Below are 15,837 nucleotides of genomic sequence, written 5' to 3' on the forward strand. Positions count from 1 at the left end.
TGGCATCTTCCCATGGTTGGGAAGGGGAGTGTGCCATGGAGGATGGGAAGTTGACTCAACCTTCCATCTTTGCACAGGCTAAACAAATGAAGATGGTTTTGACTAGATTCAGTGCGTGTTTTTTCCCCTGAAACCACAGGGCTACCCTTCAGATTTCTGTAAGGTTACAACTACTTGAACATTTCAGTAGCTTCTATTTCTGGTTTTATATCCCCTGAAATGTTGTTCTGACATTTCATAAATTCACAAGTAAATGTGAGGCAGGATCACGCCTTAATTTTGTGAGTCAGAAAATCTTCCATGAGGAAAACAGACTTCTGACCTTATTCAAAGCAGCTAAGAGATGGCTGAGTTTCTATTAACCTTTACCGATGCAAGTCACTGCTAAAGTTGTATTTCATGTTAACGAGGGTCTTAGTATAGTAAAAAATAATCATCTTATTCACATATTAACTCAAGCATTAGTATACAGGGCATAATTAACAATAATGATTCCACAAAACATTAAAAATAACCTCCCCAAATAAATATATTTTAATGCTTTCTAAACTGTTCTTGAATATCAGTAAAAGCTAGTATGTCCAAGATGACACCAAAAACTTGTGCTTCTCCAAATCTTTTTATCTAGGTGGCTTTACCCACCATTGGTAAAAATGACCAGGCAAATATTTATAATAGCCAGAAACTGGAAACAACCCATATGTCCTTCAACAGAGGAATGGATACAGAAAATGTGGTAATTTACACAATGGAATACTACTCAGCTATTAAAAACAATCACTTCATGAAATTTGCTGGCAAATAGATAGATCTAGAAATTATCATCCTGAGTGAGGTAACTCAGTCACGAAAGAGCACACACATGGTATGTACTCACTGATAAGTGGGTGTTATGCAAAGAGAGTGGAATACCCAGAATACAATTCATGGACCATGTGACACTCAAGAGGAAGGAAGAAAGAGTGCATGCTTCAGTCCTACTTAGAAGGAGGAACAATATACTTCAAGGGAAGTAGAGGATGGGAGGTATTTCGGAGGAAGAGAAGAGGGGAGGGGGGAAAAGAAGAGCAGACTCAGGCATTGGAGGAGATGGAGGAGATGTACAGAGGGTCAGAAAATTGACAGAGGTGTGTAGCAATGGGGGATGGGGAACTTGGGTAGCAGCCAGAAAATCCTAGAAGCCAGGAAAGCAAGAGGCTCCCAGGACCCCATGTCAGGAATGACATTAGCTGAAATACCCCACAGAGAGGAGGAAGAACCTGTCGAGACCATATCCAGAGGTTATGCATGGCCCCGGGTTGAGGAATGGGGCCACCCAGCCATTTTCAAAATTTTAACCCAGAATTGCTCCTGTCTAAAGGAAATACAGGGACAAAGAGTGGAGCACACTGAAGGAAAGGCCATCAAGAGACTGCCCCACCTGGGGATCCATCCCACATACAGACACCAAACCCAGATACTATTGCTGAGGCCAAGAAGTGCTTGCTGACAGGAGCCTGGTATAGCTGTCTCCTGAGAGGCTCTGCCAGATCCTGACCAATACAGAAGCAGTTGCTCGCAGCCAACCATTGGACTGAGCACAGGGTCCCCAATGAAGGAGCTGGAAAGGACCCAAGGAGCTGAAAGGGTTTGCAGTCCCATAGGAGGAACAACAATATGAACCAACCAGTACCCCAAGACCTCTCAGGGACTAAACCACCAACCAAAGAGTACACATGGAGGGACCTATGGCTCCAGCAGCAAATGTAGCAAAGGATGGCCTTGTCAGTCATCAATGGGAGGAAAGGCCTTGTGAAGGCTCTATGCCCCAGTATAGGGGAATGCCAGGGACAGGAAGCAGGAGTGGGTGGGTGGATGAGCAGAGGAGGGGTGATGGGATGGGGGTTTTCAGAGGGAAAACCAGGAAAGGGGATATCTTTGAAATGTAAATAAAGAAAATATCTAATAAAAATGTTTTAAAAAATGTGAACTTAAAAAAAAAGGATATTCTCTTTCACAGAAGTCTAGAGATAGGACACTGCACATCTTTTGTTTTGAGATGAAGTAACTACGTTCCAAAATTGAAGGTAACGCATCAACTCATCTAAGTTGAGGTCCAAGGTCAAATTCACAAGAGGGACACTGAAAAACAGGTAAAAATAAACCAGAAAATTCAAAGTGTTCATAAGGGGTCTATACAGGCCTCACTCCCCTCTCCTGCTGCAGCCCTGCTTCCAATGGCTGACCCTAAGTGAATTCTCTATTACAGAAAACATCACAGCTGTATCAGGGGGCTGACATTTGCAGACAATAACCGTGAAGGAGATCTGTAAGTGGGAACCACGTAAGATGGTGTATCAGTCAACTGTGACACTAGAAACAGGGAAAGAGGAAAGAGGTGGCCTTTGCTGATGAAAAAAGTAATTGCTGAAGCAAAGAGGGAGAGGATCTGCTGTATAAGTCATATCTATCTTTGACTTTTTCAGTTTATATGACTTTCAAATGCTAACTCAAATGTGGCAGAGAGATTTTAATCTGTACCTATGGTGCTATTTTGTCCAAAACATTAACCTGAGAAGGTGAAGTGTCAAGGTGACAAATGAAGAACACTCTAGCAAAAACCACAAGTGTAGTATCAAATATCGGCACAGGGCATCACGACATGACCAAGTCAGATGTTACTCTTCAGTTGCATTTCAATTCAGACTCAAATATAAAACTTGGAAGGCTCTTCCATAGGTTACTTTAAAATGTGGAAACCAAGTCTACATTTTTAATGAAAAACTAGTCTATGATAAGCTAACTTTATCATATAGGACATGTAAGACTGTCCAATGTAGCAGCTAGTGGCAACTAAACACTGGAAGTAGAGCTACTTAGAACTCAGATGTGCTGTCTGTGTAAAACTCACTAGTTGTTTCAAAGACTTAACAAAACAAAACAAAAAGAACCAAGCACAGCAAAATATCTCACTAATAAATCTCTATTTGTATGTTTATACAAATCATTTGTAGTTACATATTTACACTTACATACCTATTTAAATTTTATAAAGTTGTATTTTATATTGTAGTTTATATTGTTTAATAAATAAAACAAATATTAAATGAAATATACCATACATGTTTAAATATATAAACAATTTATATTTAGTTGTATTCTATGTTTGTGTTATATATTTATACTTCATACTGAATTATTTTTATGTATTGAGTAATATAAAATAAAAGTTCATTTCATCTGCTTCTTCTAGTTTTTTAAATTAAGAACACTTTACAACAACTAGACTGCTTCAAATCCTACCTGTATGTCTACCACAGGATTTTTATTGGACAGCCTTGGTCTAAGGCATTAGGCAAATAAGCAAAGAGCTTAAGCCACCAATATTCCATGCTAAATAAATGATACCTTTAATCCATTACCTTCCTAGAAATGGAGATTTTAGTTGGATACAGATATCATTAAACATATATACTCATATATGTTAATTTTAAACTACTTAATCTACAAAATGATCATCTAACCCATTTTCCTAACTTTTCCTGAAAGGCACAGTCTATATATTAAACTCTCTGATTCACATAAGATCAGTACAAGTTATAGAGCAGACTGGCTACTAAAAGACCATCAAAAATGAAAAGATATTTGGGAGGTCAAGGCAAGAAAGTAGGTAATTCAAGAACTGTCTGTGCTACAGTGTGAGACTCTATCTCCAAATTAAAAACCACAAAGTGGGCTGGGAGATGTAGTGCCCCGGTAAAGTACCCAGCACGTGAGAGGCTCTAAGGTTCAATCTATGTTTTCAAAAGTATAAGAGGAATTCCTTTCTATAGCCTGACTATCTCTCTCTTTATATACTTACAATACAAATATAAAATAGGCACATATTTACAGATGAAATACATACAGATCTATTCCATGAGGAAAACTGAGTGGTTAACATAGTGGAAAGAACGGGACTGTGGCTACAGGGACCACAATGACATAACACTGCACACTGTTTATCATTTAAAGCCGCTGAAAGAGGTTAGGATGTGTCTCTGACTGTAGGCTCTTGTAGCTGAGGACTACAGAGGATCTACGGATCATTTAGCCTAGCCTCCTGCTTTCATGGATACGGGAACTGAGGCTCATGGCTGAAGGAAATCTCCCAAGGCACAGAGAAAGCCTCTTTCATTAGATATAGTCAGCCGAAGTAAACACACAGCAGGATGCGGTTTATAAAATGTCAGTGCTGTGCAGAGGCCCTGTAAACAAGCCACCACAGCTCCTTTCTCCAGAAACAGCACATATTCCAGGACTTTCCTTGGTTAAATGGTAGCAGCTAAATCTTGTTTGCGGTTTGGGTGGCTTATGAGCAAGGAATGAAAATCTTGAGAGTCAGCAACCAAGAAAGAGAAAACAGTATTTTGGAGACATCCCTATTAACTGGGCCATCTCGTTAATGTTGAGAATCAATGCATGATACCTATCCCAGTTTCCTTCTACTTTCTCAGTGAATACACTCACGAGGTTATGTAACACTTGACGGCCAAAGCTCGTCCGGCAGCCGGATTGCCTGGGCGGGAATCTGGAAGGACAGGTCAGCGTGTGTATACTTGGTAGGGTAGCCCGGTTATAACAACAAGGAAGTTGCACGAAGCCTCCAGGTCAGCAGGACAGGGAGCAGCAGGAAACAGGAAGGAGGGATAGTCTGGCACCACACATATGCTTCACTGTGACACTGCTCAGGGCAAGGTCAAGAGCACTGGATGAGAAGGCTCCTGGCCTCAGGGAGCAGCAGCAAGTGGGAAAAAGGTGCCCAGGGGATGAGAGGCTGTCTCTGCTCCAGGACACAGGAAACTGTGGCCCTGGACTTGCACTGGACACCTCTGTTACAGTGTCTGCTCTCTGTGCATACTGTACACGTCTTTAGAACCATGCAGCACCCTATGGCCCTATAACCCCTGTGGTTATCTGCTCACTAAGAGGCACAGGGAGCTCCCAGCCCCCTCTGCTCACTAAGAGGCACAGTGAGCCCCCAGCCCTCTCTGACCTTTGGCCACCCACTATTCTTTCTATTTCAAATTAGTTCATGCCCCTTGCTTTCAGCTCTGTTCACATGCAATTCCCTCTTATCACAACGGACCACCCTCTTCCTTCTGTTCCTTGGAGAATCGCTGAAGGATTTCTCAAGAAAACACTCCTTGCTAAACCTTCCTGGTAGCTCTCTTCTTCTGTGCCCACATCTCAAATATCACTATGTGTATGCAAAGCCCCACCTTAGCTGGCTTACCACACACTTTATTTACTTGCTCCATCGAGGTGATTTCCTATATTTCCATCTTTAATCACCAGCTATATGCCAATGACTTCCAAATTTAAGCAGCTCTTCCACATATGAGATCCGCATCATCCCCACCTCTATTTCCTACTCCTCCCTTCTGCCCCCCCTTAAACTGAGCTTTTTACTACCGAGCTACATCCTTCCTCCCCGAGACTTCATACAGAAGTCCAACAAGCTGTCCAAATTCAGTAAATCTAAAACCCAACCCTCCCTCTTTCCATTCCCACCCAGTCTCTAAGCAGGCAGCCAGCACTGCCTTCACCAGATGACCTAACTTGAGAAACTGCCATCCGTCTCATTTAAGCCTCCACATTCTGTCCATTATTTCCCCTCCAGCACATCTTTCCCCTTTCTGACTATACAGACAGGCCTCAGTCTAGAACCTCCGAGGCAGCACCATTCTGGTCACTCCATTCTCTCACACTATTTTCTGCACGATTTCTGTAAGATGCCCATCTGACCTGCTGCTTGTTCTCTGACTCAAAACACATTCGTTACTGTCTCTTGACACTGTTGAAACTCTGAACCTCTTGGCAAAACCACAAGACTCCTTCCTTTTCCCCAACTTGTGCTGCATGTCACAAAGACCTGCTTCCCCTGGCCATTTAAGGCAGCTAGAGCTTCGCAGAATATACTCTGTCACCTGGAAAGTCTTACCTTTGGGGCAGTTGACTAATTTACAACACACAGTCCTAGAATCTCCTTAAATGCCACCTCCTCAAGCAATTTCCCTCAACCCAACAAATGCCTTCCACTCCATTTCTTCAGGGATCCCCCATCCTTGTAGTCCCGTTTAACAGACTCGTGGTAGGAATATTCCTATACCTCACTGTTCTTCTGCATGAGCTGGTTCCATTGGTATCTCCTGCTGGTCCCTTGAAAGTCTGAACCCTCACCTTCATCTTTGTTTCTCTATCACCGAGCACAGCACTAGCAAGTGCTGGACAAAAAGTTATGGTTGCAGGCTGTCATTAACGGAAGACTTTACACGTGAGGAGCATCTAATACAGTGATTTCATCCACAGGACACGAGATCAAGGAGCGGCCATTCCATCCCCATGTTGCAAGCAAAGAAATGAAACAAATTTTAAAAATACTTAGAAAGCAATGCTCCCCTTGGCCAATAACTTGGCCAAGTAAGCTCCATCCAGGTTTGGCCTTCTGACTTCCTGCTTTTAACTGGTCCATCTTAGTCTAGATTGAAATGAGGTTGGCTCATGAGGCTAAAATATAGTCTGAGATAGCCAGGAGCGCAGGTGCTGTTGGTCTGCGGCCACTACAGTGCATCTATACAATCATTTCAAATGATGGCCTCATTCCCTCACTATTAGGACTTCTACCATAAGGAAAAAAGGCACTACTTATCAGGACTGGCAGATTGCTCTCTGGCTAAGAATGCCCACCCAGAAAACATCACATAGAAGGCTGAGTTTCTTTTCACATAGAGTCCAAAACACTGCTACATTTCAAGATGATTAAGCATGCCCTATTCTGGGAACAGAGAAGTGGAAGGCAGCGACGATGGAGAGAGCGAGCAGGGGCATGAATGTTTAACATGCATGTTACTGGATTGCTCCTCCCAATACTCTCACCATCCAGAACTCAAGAACCTTTCTGCTCTTCAACTGATACTGTCATAATAATTAGTATTATTTGCGTGGTCAATGGTCCATCCAGAAATGCACCCGCTTTGTTTTACACGCCACAGCACTCTATTGCATTTAGTTGTTGTTGTTTTAATTTCAATCATTCTGTTTTTAATTTCACGTACTTTGGCTAATTACATTCTAAAATAGACAGCTGCAAGGCTCTCTTCTTTCTAACGCCTTTTAAAGATCAAGCTTCCATTCCCTACTGATACCTCCAACGCTTTTGCAACTCCCCAGCACACAGCTGAAATTGACTCTGAGTTTACACTGATGAGCATCTTTGATCTTCCCAGCTCACAGATTATCCTGCTTTCTAGTTTCCGTGGCTACTCCAAGTTATATTCGCACAAGTAAAGAGTCGGAGCCAGGAGCCACACATGTGAGAACAGGCGGCATTTCTCCTTCTGGTCTGAGTTACCTCAGTCAGTAGAATATTTTCTAGTGCCACCAGCCTACCTAAAACCTTCATGATCTCATTTTCCTATACAGCTCAATAAAATCCAACTGTGTACATGGACCACATTTTCATTATCTACTCATCAGTTGAAGGAGATTGAGATTTCCATTCTCTAGCTATGGCAAACAGAGCAGCAATGGGCAGATCTGAGAATGTGTCGATGCAGTAGGATGCTCAGTTCTCTAGTCATGTGCTGCGAGGAGTAGTAAATCTGGGCCATACAGTACATCTAATTTTAGACTTCGGAGAATTCTTCACACTGATTTTTCTGAGTGCCTGCACCAGTTTACCATCCACCAACAGTGAAAAAGGGTCTTCCTTTCCCCACATCCTAGTCGGCATTTACTGTCAATGGTTTTCTTGATCTTAGTCATTCTAATGGAGGTAAGATGGAATATTAAAGTAGTTTTAATATGTATATGTTCTTATGAGATCTTTCTTAGACATTTTTAGTTCTTTTAAGAACACTATATTATTATACATATATGGGTTGCTTCCTTGACTCTTCATTTAGAATTCTTTATCTATTTTGGATATTAATCCTATATCAAATGAATAGCTGGAAAAGATTCTCCCCGACTTTGTGGTCGTAGAATTTAGAGGACTCACTACCCACAGTGTTCTAAGCCAGTGTAATTCCTAGTTGCATGCTAAATGCGAATCCTCCTTTCTACAGATAAGTGCAACTCTCAAACCTAAGCAAGGAAGCTTCCTTTTTGCAGCAGATGGATACCATTACAGAAACCCACAACTGATCAAACACCGAGAACAGCTTGCTGTGGGATGTTCGCTCCAAATGACAAATCTGTAACACAACACACTTCACCGATGGTTCAGGAAACAGCATGGGGGATGGGGTGGAAAGGTTTTATGAGCCAGAGGACCAGATCACTCCTGCAAGATTATGTCTTTTATGATTTATTACAGGGAAGCCACGTCCATGAGATCTCAACAATATGGTGGAAGCCTAAACAAGACCCAGACAATGACAAAATCAGGTGACAAGCCAGTGTGGACAGGGGATATCTCACAATACCCTGTCCCTAAACGAAGAGTTACAGGCAATTAATGATGTCAGAGAGAGAGAGAGAGAGAGAGAGAGAGAGAGACTGACTTAGTTTTCCTCAGTCCTCTGGTTGATTATTCAATATCACGTGGTCATCCCTAAATACATACATAAAAGCAACACTAAGTGGATTCAGTATATCTATATATGCATGTGTATATATATGTATGTATATATAGATACATATATGTGCCTATATGTATATATTGATATATACATATGTGCATATATATGTATATATGTAACCATCATAATTAAAGAAAATCAGTGCATGCAAGGATATGGGATTTGTTGAGATAGGAGTTAGACAGGGAGTAAGTATGATCAAAATACAGTTTACAAATTTCTCAAAGAATTAATACATTTATCTCATTAAAGAAAGAAAGTCAACTTTGAGGATACAGAGCATGGCAGAGCAGGGCTTCTCATGGTATCTAAGGTATCTAACACACAGAAAGAGGGAGGGACCAGAGAAGAGGCAAGACCTGATATATGTGCAATCCTCAAAGGTATGTCCCCAGTAGATTACCTCTTCCAATCAGATCCTTCCACTACTGCCTTCAGATTATGAGTCCATTGATCAACTAATCCATGGATAATGTTAGATAAGGTTAGAGCTCTCATGATCCAATCCATTCCCTAAACCCCATCTTTGAACACTTCATTGGTGACCAAGCCTTCAGCATGTGAGCCTTTGGGAGAGGTTTCCTCACAGCTCCAACCCTGCTGGAACTGAAATCCAAAGCCCGAGAGTTCTCTCTACTCTTCCTTGGTACTAGATGTGGTTGTAGAATGAAACACAGTGGACCAAGAACCAAGAAAAGTTAGAGAAGGTTTCACCTCTATCAGTTCTGGGGTGTGAGGTTACAATCGGCAGATTCTGGATGGGCGCGCAGGGTAATAAGGCTCATAAACTGTAACCTATCCTCTTCCCTTGATCACACATCTCTGTATCTGATAACAGTGAGATATCTGAGAGCACTGGGCAGCACTATTGTCGCTGCCTATCTTTTGGCTTCCAGATGCCAGGATCGCCCAGTACAGTGGGGACATGTTTCCTGATTCGGATGACCTATCAGCTTCCCCATCCTCTCCTGTGGGTTTCTGTAACACGGAGTTCATGTTCAATACAAGTTTTCTCTACTAGATCTTGTCACAGTTGTCACACACCAGTGACCCCCTTCCACTAATAAAGCTGCTTCCACCTGGAGAAAACAGTGTACTTGTACCATCAGATACACTGAAAATGGTCACTTTGAAGATTTTCTACTGGAGAACAAGATTTAGTACACTTTTCATAAGTTTAGATACCCAAGTGAAGATGCTAGGTACCACAGCATGCTACTTGGGTCTACCAGATGGAGGAAGGGCTATAAAATCACAGGCAATTACCAGCTGGTGTCTTTAGCTTTCAGTGGAGAATCAAGGGTCAGTGATCTACTGATCTCAGGTTTCTCCACTTCTTACATGTAGCAGAACTCTATAGTGTAACTGCTATGTTTTCTTAAGATTCATTTTTAATAACACTGAACCATTTTCCTAAGAATAAGAAATGACATTATAAAATAACATTTCCTTCAATCTGAACACATGAACTGGGCTAACACCGAACGTGTTTGGGAGACTATAGATCATACCCTTGCTTTGACCCTGTAGTAGTCTTTAGAAAGATGTTTTTTAAATAAAAGCTGATAGAACCTCTATGGCTATTCCCTGAGAGGCTCGACCAGCACCTGACCAATTCAGATGCTCACAGCCAATCATGGGACTGAGCCTGAGGACCCCAATGGAAGAGCTAGAGGAAGAACTGAAGGAGCTGAAGGGACTTGCAACTCCATAGGAAGAACAGTATCAACTAACCTGACCACCCAGAGCTCCCAGGGACTAAACCACCAACCAAGAGTACACATAGAGGGAGCCATGGCTCCAGAAACACATATAACAGAGGATTGCCTTATCAATGGGAAGGGAGGCCCTTGGTCCTGTGGAGGCTTGATGCCCCAGTGTAGGGGGATGCTAGAGCAGTGAGGTGGGAGTGGGGGAGTGGGTAGAGGAGAACCCACATAGAGGCGAAGGTGAGGGGGAAGAGGGGGGAATGGGGGGCTTGTGGAGGGGTAACCGGGAAGGGGGATATCATTTGAAATGTAAAGGAATAAAATGATTAATAAAAATAAATAAATACATACAAATAAAAGCTGAGACCTAAAAAGGATCAGAAACAATTCAGAGTGGGCAGGGAGATGGCGGGGCAGGCAAAGGCGCTTAGGGTACAAAGCTGGCAACCTGAATTGAACACCAAGAACCTATGTAGAGGTAGAAGGAGGCAACCAAAGCCACAGAATTATTATTCTCTGACCTTCACATGTGGGGCATGCAAGTGTGTTCACACATCATGCACAGCAGACGTGTGTGTGTGTGTGTGTGTGTGTGTGTGTGTGTGTGTAGTGTGTATGTGTATGGTGTGGTGTGTGTATGTGTGTGTGTGTGTGGTGTGGTGTGTATGTGTGTGTTGAACAAAGGGTAAGAAACATTTTGGAGCGTGAATTTCATAATCGTGTCCTATTTTATTCCCTAACTTCTGAGCGGTCAAGATGTCAGATTTAAACCAGAGGATCATGGGAGCCAATTTGAGAGACTGCCGATATAAACACTCACACATGCAGTAAGTTATCGCTTAAAGAACCATAATGGTCAGCAAATACTCCATGTGTCTTCCTCCATTCATAACCATTTTCAAACCAGCTGGTGATGTCTTTCCCAGGTCCATGGAATGTTTAGTTAGCAGCTGTTCAGGTTGTTGGATAAACCCTTCTTGTGCTAGATTCAATGCTATCTAAATATGGAGAATATAGTCTCATTTCTAGACCTTAATGCCCACCAAAAGACCCCAAACGTTATTTATGGATATGGCACGTTAAAGGCTCCAAAGAGTGGTTGAGAGGCTTTGCAACCCTACAAGTCAAAAGATAGTGTGAAGGTTAACGGGGAGCCGCTTGGGAGAAAGACTGGCATAACAGGATATTACTTTCAGAGGAAACAGTAGCTGCATCAACCCTGGGCCAGGAAAGGCGGAGTCAGCAGCGCAGCACCCAAAGAAACCCCGCGTGCCAGGGTTTGCAAGAACGTGGCGTGCTCAGTGACTCTTCCTAGCCCGCAGGGGCCAACCACAGGCCTCCTGGCACCAGTCATTACAAAAAAGGTACCCATCGGCTCTTAGCAGTCCCTGCCAAAGACTAGCATAGGAGGAACAGCAAAAGTAAACGTCAGATACCGCTGCAGGTGAACTTGTCAACAAGTCAGCTCTAGACGAAAATCCCAATCCAGAGGGGACCTGAGAGGGAGGGAAGGGTAGGCCAGCACCGGCTTGGATAAAGGCGCAGGTGCTCTCCGCTTTCCCTCCCGCTCCCTGGGGGCTGACGCACGCTCCTAGGGCGCGCGCATCCTCCACACATCCAGGCCCGAGGGAGGATCTGCGGGAGGGAAGAGGATGATGCTCCTCCCGCACCCGATTGGGGGGGGGGTGTAGATGAGGTGACCCGCCTGGAACCCATAGCCCGCAAAGGGCAGTAGAGGCGGCCTTGGCTTGGCGCCCCCGACCACCCGGGCACCCGGGCGTCTCCCGCTGCAGCATGCAGCCCGCCCGACCCGCCCCCGCCCGGCCCTGGAAGGCAGGTACCTTGGATCTCCGGCCCCCAGGAGCCTCCCGGCGGAGATCCTAGCGTCCCTCCAGCTCCCTGCGCCGACGTCAGCGTCAGCACTGGCGAGGGAAGGGGCGGGGAGCGCAGGAAGCGGTCCTTCCTGCAGCGGCCGCCGCCAGCCGGAATAGCAGCGCGGAGCCGGTGCGCGCCGCAGCGCAGCGCGGCGGCCCGAGCGGGCGCCCTCCCCTCCGCCAGAACCGGCCGCCTCCCTTCCTGCAGGGACAGCGGCCACTCTCTGCAGGACCCAGGGATCCCGGTGGGAGAGGGCGGTGGTCTCACCTGGTTTGGGGCGGATCAAGGATGAGAGGACCGAGTGTCCCTCTCTCTACTCCCTGGGGTTTTCCCGTGACCCCCATGTCTAGGGTATCTGGCGTTTGGACCTGCTGCCAGAGATGACCCCGCCCCTGCTCCCTGGCAGGTGTTCCACGTGTCCATAGCATGCGCGTCACAATGACCTGTCTACAGGTGGCTGACGCATAGAACACCTCAGAGTTCCTTCCTCGGTCTGTGTAAAGGGTGCGTGCTACTTTATAGAGTTTGGTGACTTGAATGGACAGGAGATTTCGTGAGGTCAGTGCCAAAACAAAGAGGTTCACATCTGGAGTCCAGATTTGGGCTTAAAGGCTAAAAAGGCAGTGTTAAGAAAACAGCTGGGTATGTATTTACACACCTGTTTTTTTTTTTTTTTTAATATCCATATGCCACATCCGTCACCTATACTTACTTTAGACAGTGTTTCATCTCTTATCCTTTGTCACAAAACACAAACCTCAGTTTCTGGAGTACCTTGCATATCACAGGAAAGGAATATCAAATAATGCTTCCTAATGCTGTCTATACTGATAGAGGCACTGGGCTCATCCCTCCTTCGATGTCTATAGAGAAGTTTGTTGAATGATCACTGCTAGGAACAGCTAGTAGGTGGAAAGAAAAATTACTTAGTAATAATGCAAACAAGCCAGAAATCCACAGCTAACATAAAAGGGTTGTTTCCTGTGTGCCAAACCAATACTGTGTCCTTCACACTGAATCTTTTGATGGCCCAATATGGTGGTTAAAATTATCCCCGTTTTAAGGGTGAAGATACCGCCGAGAGTTCCCTACGGAAGACTGGTGGATCTGATAGCCTTGACATGGCTCAGTACTGAAGAACCAGGGTTGGACCTAGGGTTGTCTGAATCAAGATTTAACCTCAGGAGAGAGTGGGGTTTAAAGCATGGTTGGGGATAACTCAGTGGCTGAACACTTACCTAGCATGCACAAAGCCCTGGGCTTGGTCCCTAGGAAAGCAAAGTAAGAAAAGTGTCCAAACATAGAAAGAAATGCTATGTTCTTCTAACATCAGAGGTACTCTGAAGGACCAAATTTCCCTTGACTCATACCAGTCTTCATACCAGTAGCAATTTATTAATTACATGAAAATATAAGACTTCCACTCACTTATCAAAGATTGGTTTTGAGGCAAGTGCATTTGTTATAAGAAAGCCAGTGTCTGATGTGTTGAAAGTGTCCCCTAGAAGCATAGTTCACTGGGACCTAAGCTCTGGAAAGAACAAAGTAGATTTACAGAACCATTTAAGGGCTAAGGCAGACACCTTGGCCAGAAGTCTGAGAGCCTGTCAGTCACAGAGGCTGAGTTTAGCCTTCAAAGACAGCACCTGCCATCCAAGAACCCACAGGATGAAAGCAGGGTCTGGCCAGTGTGAACAGAATCCCCCTAGCTCCCAGAGACTTTAAGAGCACACCTTAAATGATGTCTTATTCATTTACTTAATTTGTTTTTTGAGGCATGTTCTAGTTGTGTAGCCCAAGTTGGACTGGAACCAGAGATCCTCCTGCCTTGGATGGATGCTGAATGGTTAGATGATAAGATGGCCTCCCATGCATAGCTTTAAGTGACTTTTCTCCACCTTCAGCCTCGTTCTAGTGCTTAGGATAGGATTTGCGGAAGAAAATAGTTCTGCTCATCCCACATCATCCCAGGGTACTTTTACCTTTCCACTTAAAAAATTCTCTCCTCCTGGACTGGAGAGATGGCTCACAAGTTAAGATCACTGGCTACTCTTCCAGGGGACCTGGTTTCAACTCAGCATACCCACATGGGGGCTTATAGCCATCCATAGCTCTAGTTCCAGGGGATCCAACACCCTCTTTTGACCTCCATGGGCACCAGAGTACACAAACACACATGCAAGTAAAATATCCACACAACCAAAATAAATATAAAAAAGTAAAAATTTCTTTCTTTTTACAACACTTCCATTAGTTTCCAGGTGTTTGTTCCATTGCTTCATCTTGCAGAGCATGTTCAAGGTGCCAGTGAAGATTGGGACCAAAAAAGGATGGTTACTGGATGGTGGGATCCGAAATTAGAATCAAAAGATTCAGAGCTGAACAGAACAATGAACTTCTTCATAGGAAATACTCCCTCTGGATTTGAGGTGTTGCTGATGGGACTGTAGGGTTAAGAGACCTTTCGAGGCTATTGATAACATGGATTCTAGAGAACACTGGGCCAATTCGAAAAGTCTGTTTCCTTCCCTTAGAAAATGGGAGCTAGGCCTTAGTATTAGCTACTTTTCTTGTTGCTGTGACATAGTAACTTAAGAGAAAAGCAACTTGAAGAAAAGTTTACTAGAGCTTGTGGTTTAATGGGGTAAGGTATAGCAGGCTAGGGAAGGCATAGCAGAAAGAATGTGAAGCAGCTGGTCACATGACTCACAGGAAGAGGAGAGAGAGAGAGAGAGAGAGAGAGAGAGAGAGAGAGAGAGAGAGAGAGAGATTTTTAGTCTTGGATCCCAGTGCCTAGAGTCATTCTTTCCCCATTAGTTGAACCTCACAGACAGAGCTAGAACTGTCTCCTTAGTGACTAACTTGTCACAGGTCTACTCCTGTCAACTTGATGCCCAAACATCAGTTTTAATGATAGCATTCCACCCCTGGCCCTCGAGGGTTCATGTTAATCTCTTAATGGAAAAATGCATTTAGTCACCTTTAACAGTTGCCAAGTCTTAATGGTCCCAACATTGTTTCAAAGTCTTCTTCTAAGACTTAAGGAAACATTTTAACTCTGAGCTCCTGAAAGATTAAAAAGCAAGCCACACTCCCAACATACCAAGGCACAGACTAGACATTCCTATTCCAAAAGGAATGGATGGGGATGTGGTAAGGACAGATTGGACTAAAGCAAGACCGACATGCTGAGCAGTTCCACGGGCTTGCGGTGGTATCACCTGGGACTCAACACATGTGGGAAGCCCCACCTCTTCCAGTCTGCTACCTGGAGCGAATGGAGCTTCTCTGGTGGTCCAGCTCAACTCTTATACTCTCCTTTGTGGATGCATCCCTACCCACAAATCCTGGCATCTCATCCAGCCTGAACTCTCCATGGCAACTTAAGAGTTTGCTGTCACAGATCCACACAATGGCTGCTCAATGGCCCCTTGCAAGGACTCTAGTGCTGCACCATATTGCCTGGTCTCAATGACTTCTTGGAACCTTCAATATAAGCTTCCATGACTCCATAACTCTTATATTATTTATACTTGCAAAACTAGCACCATGCGGTTGAAGTTCCTAAGACCTACGACAGCTGCTCAGGATATAACTTCTACTTAGCCCTTTACTGAAGATGTTAGAGGTCTCTGTGTGCTCTGGTGGCT

The 15,837-nt window shown here is 44.2% G+C and overlaps 1 protein-coding gene across 3 annotated transcripts in view; it reads right to left on the bottom strand.

The window, feature by feature from the left end:
• Positions 1–12,572, bottom strand: part of Ica1 (islet cell autoantigen 1) — a 136,922-nt gene extending 124,350 nt beyond the window's left edge. The window contains exon 1 of one of the 3 annotated variants that reach the window (XM_021164674.1): positions 12,154–12,572. The gene's annotated coding sequence lies outside the window, so the exon portion shown is untranslated. The remainder of the gene's footprint in view (positions 1–12,153) is intronic. The other 2 variants (XM_021164673.2, XM_029478827.1) reach the window with 2 other exon arrangements.
• Positions 12,573–15,837: the final 3,265 nt, after the last annotated feature.

The sequence above is a fragment of the Mus caroli genome, chromosome 6, assembly GCF_900094665.2.
Source record: "Mus caroli chromosome 6, CAROLI_EIJ_v1.1, whole genome shotgun sequence".
Classification (NCBI taxonomy): domain Eukaryota; kingdom Metazoa; phylum Chordata; class Mammalia; order Rodentia; family Muridae; genus Mus; species Mus caroli.